Source organism: Ornithorhynchus anatinus, chromosome 1, assembly GCF_004115215.2.
Source record: "Ornithorhynchus anatinus isolate Pmale09 chromosome 1, mOrnAna1.pri.v4, whole genome shotgun sequence".
In the NCBI taxonomy this organism is placed as follows: Eukaryota; Metazoa; Chordata; class Mammalia; order Monotremata; family Ornithorhynchidae; genus Ornithorhynchus; species Ornithorhynchus anatinus.
In genome coordinates this window covers 158,393,750-158,403,371 of record NC_041728.1, presented here as the reverse complement: position 1 = coordinate 158,403,371, position 9,622 = coordinate 158,393,750, and the positions used below count along the sequence as shown (strand labels likewise).

At 40.2% G+C, this 9,622-nt stretch overlaps 1 non-coding gene across 1 annotated transcript; it reads left to right on the top strand.

The window, feature by feature from the left end:
- Positions 1-7,091: 7,091 nt before the first annotated feature.
- On the top strand, positions 7,092-7,229 carry LOC114816132. The gene has a single exon (XR_003763918.1). It is a non-coding gene; the product is annotated as a small nucleolar RNA SNORA7 (small nucleolar RNA).
- Positions 7,230-9,622: the final 2,393 nt, after the last annotated feature.

Sequence of the window (9,622 nt, the reverse complement as noted above, 5' to 3'; positions counted from 1 at the left end):
TATGTTAAAAATACAGTACATATTATAATAATCATCATCATCATAATAATTATGGTATTTGTTAAGTGCTTACTATGTACCAAACACTGTTGTAAGTACTAGGGTAGATACAAGGTAATCAGGTTATCCCACGTGGGGCTCACAGTCTTTATACCCATTTTACAGATGAGGTAATTGAGGCACAGAGAAATTAAGTGACTTGCCCAAGGTCACACAGCAAACAAGTGGTGGAGCCAGGATTAGCACCCACATTCTCTGACTCACAAGCCCACGCTCTTTCCATATATACAAATATGTATTGCTTTTAAAAACAATTTTATTTAAAAAATTTAGACATAGGGTATTTACGTTGGACTTGCCCAAGGTCACACAACAGACAAGTGGTGGAGTTGGGATATTTCCTGAACTCCTATGGTTATATATTTTAAAAACAATAGATTACCTCACTAGTCCTCTAGAGTAAATTGAAAATGAAGTTATTCATTGTGTAATATGGGGAGATTTGATGGAAAGACTTGAAACGTTAAAGCACTCAATTAACTCACCCCCTCCTATCTCACCTCACTGTTTCCCAAAACTCAATCAGTTTACCTTGATCTCATCAATCTTGCTGCTGACTTCTTGCCCATGTCTTCCTTCTGGCCTGGAGTGCCATCCCACTTAGTACTCAATAGACTACCACTCTCCCCACCTTCAAAGCCCTATTTACATGACATTTCCTTCAAGAGGCCTTCCCTCACTATGTCTTCATTTCCCCTACTTCCCCTTCCTTCTCCACTGCTTGGATCTGTACACTTTAAGCATTTGATTTTCACTCCACCTTCATCCCCAGAGCTCTTACGTGAATATCCATAATTTATTTTGTCTGTCTCCCCTCTAGATTGTAAACTTCTCATGGGCAGGGACCATTTCTACCAATTCTGTTGTATTGTACTCTTCCAAGTACTTAATACAGTACTTGAGAAGCAGCGTGGGTCAGTGGAAAGAGCACAGGCTTTGGAGTCAGAGGTCATGAGTTCAAATCCCGGCTCCACCACTTGTCAGCTGTGTGACTGTGGGCGAGTCACTTCACTTCCCTGTGCCTCAGTTACCTCATCTGTAAAATGGGGATGAAGACTGTGACCCCCACGTGGGACAACCTGATTCCCTTGTGTCTACCCCAGCGCTTAGAACAGTGCTCTGCACGTAGTAAGCGCTTAACAAAGACCAACATTATTATACAGTACAGAGTAAGCAATCAATAAATACCAAAGAATGATTTATAAGTGAGTTTCCTTAAGCATGAAGGAAAAATATGTGTATATTCACTGTTCGTGTACCAAGATGTCAATATTGATGTTGAGATCCTCTCCAATCATAAATATATGGCTGTGTTTATGCAGTAAACACTTTATCCCACATCATTTTCAGGTTTAAAGCTACCTGCCTCTGTGTGGTTGATTTTATCACTTACAGCAATTATGCCTATTCTCAACTCCTCCCTTGGTCTCCACTTATCAAAAATGGCTACTGTATTTGTTTTATGGTTAATGTTGTTTGCTTTAAAGTCTTGTGGTAAATACTAGAATGGCAAAACAGCAGTGATCTGCCAGATCAGTTAGTCTATCACTGCTATTAATGGAGCATCTTGTTGGTAGACATGATCTCAGTCATCCAGTTGCTTACAAAGTAGTGAGGCAGGAGGAAATTGAAAATGAATTCTCAGTAGGAAAAGCAGTAGAATATATAGGACTGAGTGAGGGGTGAGTATTGAAGTATTTAAGAGATGCAGACCCAAGTGCACAGTCAACTCAGAAGGGAAGGATAGTAGGGAGGAAAAATGACAGGTTAGTTAGGGAAGGCTTCCTGCAGGTGGTACAATTTTATTTGGGCATTGAAGAAGGGGAAAGCGGTGGTCTGTCAGATAGAATATGAAGTGAATAGTTAAATATGCACAGCGTGCACAGAAGTATTCTGGATTAATACCATATCTTCCTCTTAACAGGTTATAGGTCATTTTGCCCCATATGTTTTACATTTCATCATATTTTGGGTTTAAGTTGTCTTACTCTGTGTTTATCTAGCAATATATCCATTTGGATCAAATATCTGAAAACTAGAATGTCCATGATTTGCTATAGGAATCCCATCCAGAAGGACAGTTAACAATTATCATTTGTATTAATACTAATGCATATATTTCTTAAATTAATATACTTTCAACAAAAACAAAATGAAAATAACCAACAGAAGCATAACATTGACAATGTTAATGTTGGAATTTCAATCTATCTTTCAAATTACTTGTTTTACACATCTCTATCTTCTCAAACAAGACCATTACATAACTAAGTAGGATATGGCCACTGAGGTTCTTCTCATTCCTGCAGACTTTATGGGTGCCTTCCGGGTGGGAAAATGCATTAGAATGGAGATACTCAGCAGGGATCCTACCATTCTTCATCTAATACCTAGGGCATAGTCACAAGAGTTCTATACTTTTTAATGGTGAGAACTCTGCTTAGAAATTTTAAAACTTAAATTATGGGTATTACTATTAATACCCATTATTACGACTCAGCATGACTGGAAACTCTCTGCCAGATAAAAGGAAAAAGGTCTTCCCCTGACTAATTAATCTGACAATAGCCACAGAGATATTGGAAGACATTCATTCATTTTAATGGTCAATAAATCCACATAATTATTTGAATTTAAGGAATCATTAATAATACATGTGCCTATGCTCAATTTTTGAAAAAGCTGTTCTTCGTTGTTCTTATATTCAATATTTGCAAATGTTGTCTTATTAATTTCTCTGTACTTTATTGGTGTTACCATATTTCTGTCTTTCATTTTGAGTATCAGTGTATTTTTGGAATTTATCTAGAATATCTTGACTATATTATAGAAAAGACATTCAATTAGTTTTATTAATCCAAAAATGATTACATTATGTCTTCAATCAATCAATCAATAATACATTGGTGGGCTTAATGTGTGCGGGAGCACTGTCCTAAGCACTTGTAAGAATACAATAGAATGAACATATATGATCTTTGCCCTCAAGAATGATGGTGATGTTGACTGTGATGGGAAAGTTGAAAGAACAAGAGTGCTTAGAAAGGAAGATTAAGCAAATAGTTTTGTAAATATGTTTATGCTTATAACCCCATTAGAGTGTAAATTTTTGTAGGTCAAAAACATCTCATGCTTCTCCTGTACTTTCCTAAGAGCTTACTACAGTGCACTGCATCAAGTGGACATTCAGAAAAACATTACTACTACTATTACTTAACTTAGTATTGCAGTCTGCACAAGGTAAGTGCTAATAAAAAAAAATGATTGATTGAACGATTAACCAAAAAAGTAACTTGGAAATGGGCACATATTGGTGTATACTGTGGTCTGTTGGCTTCATCTGTTTGTTGGGATTGTAATCACTAGTGGGTAGGGAAAGTGTCTGTTTTATTATTGTTTTCATTCTCCCAAGTGCTTAATACAGTTCCCAACACACAGTAAGCAGTCAATAATGGCAGGGACTGTCTCTATCTGTTGCCGACTTGTTCAACCCAAGCGCTTAGTACAGTGCTCTGAACATAGTAAGCGCTCAATAAATACTATTGAATGAATTGAATGAATAAATATGTTTGATTGATTGATTGATTAAAGTCTTGGCCTCAGCAGTATTTTTTTTTTTTCATAACGTGTCATTCCATCTTTGATGGTGAATCATCATTTTGTCCTATTGTTTGATTACTTGTCTGAATTTTCTTTTTTAATCAAGTCAGTATTACTATTGTTATTCAATAATTCAACAGTTGGCAGTCTTTCTAAGCACTCTTAGTGCCCAACAATTCTTTATTTGTTTTATGTAAGCTGTACTACACATAACAGGTAAGAGAAAAGCATCTAACAGTGATGCCTTGTAGAAGTTCGTTGGAAAACAGCTCTGCTGAGGTAGTAACATGATGAGAATAGATGACACTAGATCTTAAACTTACAAGAAAATATTGTGTACTGTTTAATAATAATAATAATAATAATGATGATGATGGTATTTGCTAAGCACTTACAACATGCAAATCACTGTTCTAAGCGCTGGGGTAAATACAAGTTATCATGTTGTCACACACAGGCCTCACCATCTTAATCCCCATTTTACAGATGAAGTAACAGGCACAGAGAAGTTAAGTGACTTGCCCAAAGTCACACAGCTGACAAGTGACAGATCTGGGATTAGAACCCATGACCTCTGATTCCCAAGCCTGTGCTCTTTCCACTAAGCCAAGTCTATCCATATGTGTTATTTCAGGACACCAATTAAAGAGACATCATTCTTTTTCAAGATAAGAATGATGTTAGTTATCAGTCCATGTCAATTATACCTATTATTCTTTGTTTTAAAATTTAATAAAAAATATTAGTAATTGCTATATATTTCTTTTTTCTCCAAATTGGTAAACTACTCCAGAAATGCAGCATTTCAACTTCCATTTTTTCTGGCTATTTAAATAAAACTAATGTGGGAAAATTCCATTTTCATAGGTTTTAATCAACTCTATGCATTTAATGTCATTTTTATACCATGAGGGCAGGCCCAAACTCAGGTTGACATGTGCCCCAAGGCTAGGGTTTAAAGTACCACACGCCTCTGCATGCTGAGGATGATGTTACTCGTCATAAGCCAGGTGACGTCACATTTTTTCACAGCTTGGGGTTGGAAGTAGCTTAGCCTGAAATTCTGAAAACCATAGTAAGAGCATACCTGCTAGGGGACTGGTTCCAGTCCTGGACATCCCAGAGTGCCCATTGGATTTTGGGATGACATTGTGGGGGCAGTGTTGGAGAAAGGAGGGTAGGGAGCTGGAGAAGGCATTTCCCAGGTCAGGACAGTGGGATACCTTGGAAGCTCCCACAACAGGGCAAGGCCCAGAGTCTACTTGCTGCCTTGTTGTTGATCTAGGAGGAAGGAGGCTTCCAAGTAATTCCACGCTGATGACAAAGGATCCTGCTCCTAGCTTTACCAGGAAATTCTGATTGGACCCGAGGTTAGAGCTCATTTAGTCAGTGTCACATGGCAGAACTCACGTGGCAGTTCACGGTCTTTCCCTCAGCATTGGCAGACTCTCCCAACTCTGTGTTCACTTCAGCCGGGGCATCCAGTCTGAGTGGAAAGACAAAGGCTGGTGAATCCCTTCCACTGTTTTCTAAAGGCACCAAACCATGCCTTTGCGAACAAGCACTCTCCTGCTACCAGCTGGTCTGAGCAGCATACCCAGCTCTTGGCCACTGCCCTCCAACTCCAGCCCTGCTGCATCACATTCCTCTGCCTGACTCCTCATGATGTCCCAGGTCTGGAGAGGTTGGAGAAGAAGAGGGTCTTAAGGGTAGTGGTGGGGATAGTGGAGGAAGTTTTAATTGAGGGAGAGAATCAGAGATTTGCTGGATTACTAAAACCTTACTAAAATGGCTGCTGTGTATGCATAATATAGATAGAGGGGGTGGCTGTTCAGGTGTTAGCTCCAAGGCAGCTCCTCATGCCTGGTGACCTTGGAAGACTATGACCAGGAAGCCTTTTTGGTAAATATTCTAAGGGTCAGCCATCTCAGGCAGGTCAGAGGGTGTCCTGCCATTCATGCTATATTTCTTCCTGCATCAGGAAAATAAATCATGAAACATCTTATCAACCTTATCAATCATAACTAAATTCTATTCAAAAAGACCATTCAATAATATTTTTTAAAATTCACACAAATAAAACATCAAAATATATTTAGTGAATCAAATAGGCCTATATCCTCAGGGACTAACACCTGAAAAGACAAAATAACATATAGGAAAGGAAATGTCTACAATTTTCATAAGAGGAATATTTGCCTGAGCTGGAAACAAGATATTTCCGGATGATCTTTTTTCAATCATCTAATGCAATACATTTTCTTCTTAATTGAGAGAGATCTAATTATGATCCCATTTATGAATGTGGGCTTTAATATTCAAACCATTCCTGTTTTGTAGAGAAAGCTTTCTAACCAAATATAACAACAAAAAATAGCTTGATGTTCTAATGAAAGCCAGGAAAAGTCCTAGCTGTCCCAATCCTACACAGCCTTTTCATACTTCTGACCAATGTTCCCTTCATCAGAGCATCACAGCCCATTGGTAAAAAACAGTGAGGAAGGACAGAGGAGCGGGCTGAAGACAAGTAATCCTGGTAGGTGGAAGGTGTGGACACGGTTGTGAGCTATTAGAGTAGAAAGTGAAGGACAATTAAAAGGTTAGTTTGGAAGGTTTGGGGCTATAGTGGAAAGGAAAAGAACAGTTGTAAGTCTGAGACATGCTCATCTTCCTGCAGAAATGATTGGGCATGTCACTCCCCTTCTTAAAAACCTCCAGTGGTTGTCTATGAACCTCCGCACAAAACAAAAACTCCTCACTCTAGGCTTCAAGGCTTTCCTTCACCTTGCCCCTTCCTACTTCTCCTCCCTTCTGTCTTTCTACTGCCCACCCCGCACGCTCCGCTCCTCTGCCGCCCATCTCCTCACCGTCCCCCGTTCTCGTCTATCCCGCCGTCGACCCCTGGGCCATGTCCTCCCATGGTCCTGGAATGCCCTCCCTTTCCCTCTGCTCCTCCCCCCTCCCATCCCATCCCCTCAGCACTGTACTCGTCCACTCAACTGTATATATCTTCATTACGCTATTTATTTAATTAATGAGATGTACATCACCCTGATTCTATTTATTTGCTATTGCTTTAATGAGATGTTCTTCCCTTTGATTCTACTTATTGCCATTGTTCTTGTCTGTCTGTCTCCCCTGATTAGACTGTAAGCCCGTCAAAGGGGAGGGACTGTCTCTATCTGTTACTGATTTGTACATTCCAAATGCTTAGTACAGTGTTCTGCACATAGTAAGTGCTCAATAAATACTATTGAATGAATGAATTTAAGGCTATAATTGTAGATGCTCAATGGCCAGGAGTTTTTCTTCTATGTGAATGCTTCACTTTGTCTCTTTTTAGCCATCCTACACCCCCCACCCTGGGAATCCTGCCTTGGGCACCCTTAGGTTGAAATTTTAATCTGATTTTCCCTGGCTACTTTCCTATCTAACTCTCAGGGTCACACCTGGGGAGTTTCCAGTATTCTACCAGTTTCAACTGTGGGAGGGAGAGTCAAGCAGAGACATATCCATTCCATTCCTAGCTTGGGCAGTGGCTAGTGAGTGGAAGGCAATCTCCTACAAGTCAAAACTCACCTGTGCTGGGCAACAGCAGGGGAGAAATGTCAAGGGTAGAGACTCAGGTTTAATACATGGAAGGAGGCAATGCTAAACCATTTCCATATTTTTACCAAGAAAATTCTATGAATACACTACCAGAACAATTGCAGATGGATATGGGAGATTCTAGGAGAGATGTGTCCATAGTGTTGCTATGGGTTGGATACCACTCAACATCATAAAATGAGACTTTTCTATCATCCCAAATCCTCCTGTGCTCATCTCCCTCCGGAACCCTCCTCTGACATCTCAGTTTGCTAGGCAAATACATTTTTCAATTCCTTCAGTAGGTGTCCTTCTAAACCCGAAGTGCTACTTGTTAAGCACTTACTGTGTGGCCAGCACTGCAATAAGCACTGGGGTGGATACAATCCAATCGTGTTGTACACAGCCTCAATCCCCATTGAGATTGGGATAATTGAGGTAATCATACTCACTGAGGTAATCATTCAGGTCTTATAAGAATTAAATCTAGCAGTAAGTGGAGATAAAAGAGAGGAGAAAAAACAAGGAGGCGAAAGGAGGAGAGAAAGAAGAGTAAGTTAAAAGAACACCTGAGACTGCACTTCTTACCTAATTAACATTCTCCCACCTGTTACATGATACAAATTTGAATGAAGGAATTCCCCCCTCTGCTGCTTTCTTCTATTCTCACTCTCCTCCTCCCCTTTGTCTTCCTTTTCCTCTTCCAGAGCCCACCACTGTCACTCTTCACAATTATGAATAAAAACTATCTACTACTATCGCCTTAAAACTCAGGATGGGATTTATTCATTCATGCATTTGTTCATTCACTCGTATCTATTGAGCACTTACTGAGTGCAAAGCACTATACTAAGCACTTGGAAAGTATAATTTGGCAACCGATAGAGACAATCCCTACCCAACAATGGACTCACAATCCATAAGGGGGAGACAGACAACAAAACAAAACAAGTAGACAGGCATCAATAGCACCAAGTAGATAAATAGAATTATAGAGATATATGCACATCATTAATAAAATAAATAGAATAATAAATATGTACAAATATACACAGGTACTGTGGGGTGGAGAAGGCAGAAGAGCAGAGGGAGGGAGTCCTGACTATGGGAAGGAGAAACAAAGGAAGGGGGCCTCAGTTTCGGAAGCCTTCTAGAAGAGGTGAGCTGTCAGAAGGGCTTTACAGTGGGGGAAGAGAGCTAGTTTGGCATATGTAAGGAGGGAGGGCATTCCAGGTCAGAGGTAGGACATGGGCCAGTGGTTGATGGCGGGACAGGAGAGAACGAGGCACAGTGAGGAGGTTAGTGGCAGAGAAGCGGAGTGTATGGGCTGGGCTGTAGAAGGAGAGAAGGGAGGTGAGGTAGGAGGGGGCAAGATGATGGAGAGCTTTGATGCCAATAGTGAGGAGTTTTTGCTTCATGCAAAGGTTGATAAGCAATCAGTGGAGATTTTTGAGGAGGGGAGTGACATGTCCAGAGCGTTTTTGTAGAAAGATGATCTGGGCAGCAAAATGAAGTATGGACTGGAGCGGGGAGAGACAGAAGAATGGGAGATCAGAGAGGAGGCTGCAGTAGTCCAGTCAGGATATTATGAGAGACTATGCCAACAAGGTAGCAGTTTGGATAGAAAGAAAAGGGATGATCTTGGTGATGTTGTGAAGGTGAGACCTGCAGGTTTTGGTGGCAGACTGAATGTGTGGGGTGAATGAGAGAGTGGAGTCAAGGATAGTAATGATAATAATAATAATGATGGTACTTGTTAAGCACTTACTATGTGCAAAGCACTGTTCTAAGCGCTGGGGGAATACAAGGTGATCAGGTTGTCCCACGTGGGACTCACAGTCTTAATCCCCATTTTACAGATGAGGTCACTGAGGCACAGAGAGGTTTAGTGGCTTTCCCAAAGTCACACAGCTAACAAGCGTCAGAGCTGGGATTAGAACCCATAATCTCTGACTCCCTAGCCTGTGCTCTTTCCACTGAGCCACACTGCAGGCTTGTGAGATGGGAAGGATCATAGTGCCTGCCACAGTGACAGGAAAGTGAGGGTGAGGAAGCGATTGGGAGGGAAGATAAGGAGCTCAGTCTTAGACATGTTGAGTTTTATCTCTAAATACATTTTAATCCTAGCCAGACAAAAAATATGAGAAAAATATACTTGAAAGAGCAGATAGCTGATGTTCAAGTGAAAAAATCTTATTTCATAAAATCATATACATTTACAAGCATATAATACATTATTTTTCATGAATTATAATCATTTAATCCATAAACCCTTATCTATGAGAGAGAAGATAAAACGACTGACCAAATGAAATAGTTAACATATAACCATATGTCATCCAGATATGACTCTAGATCAACATCCATTCGTAAA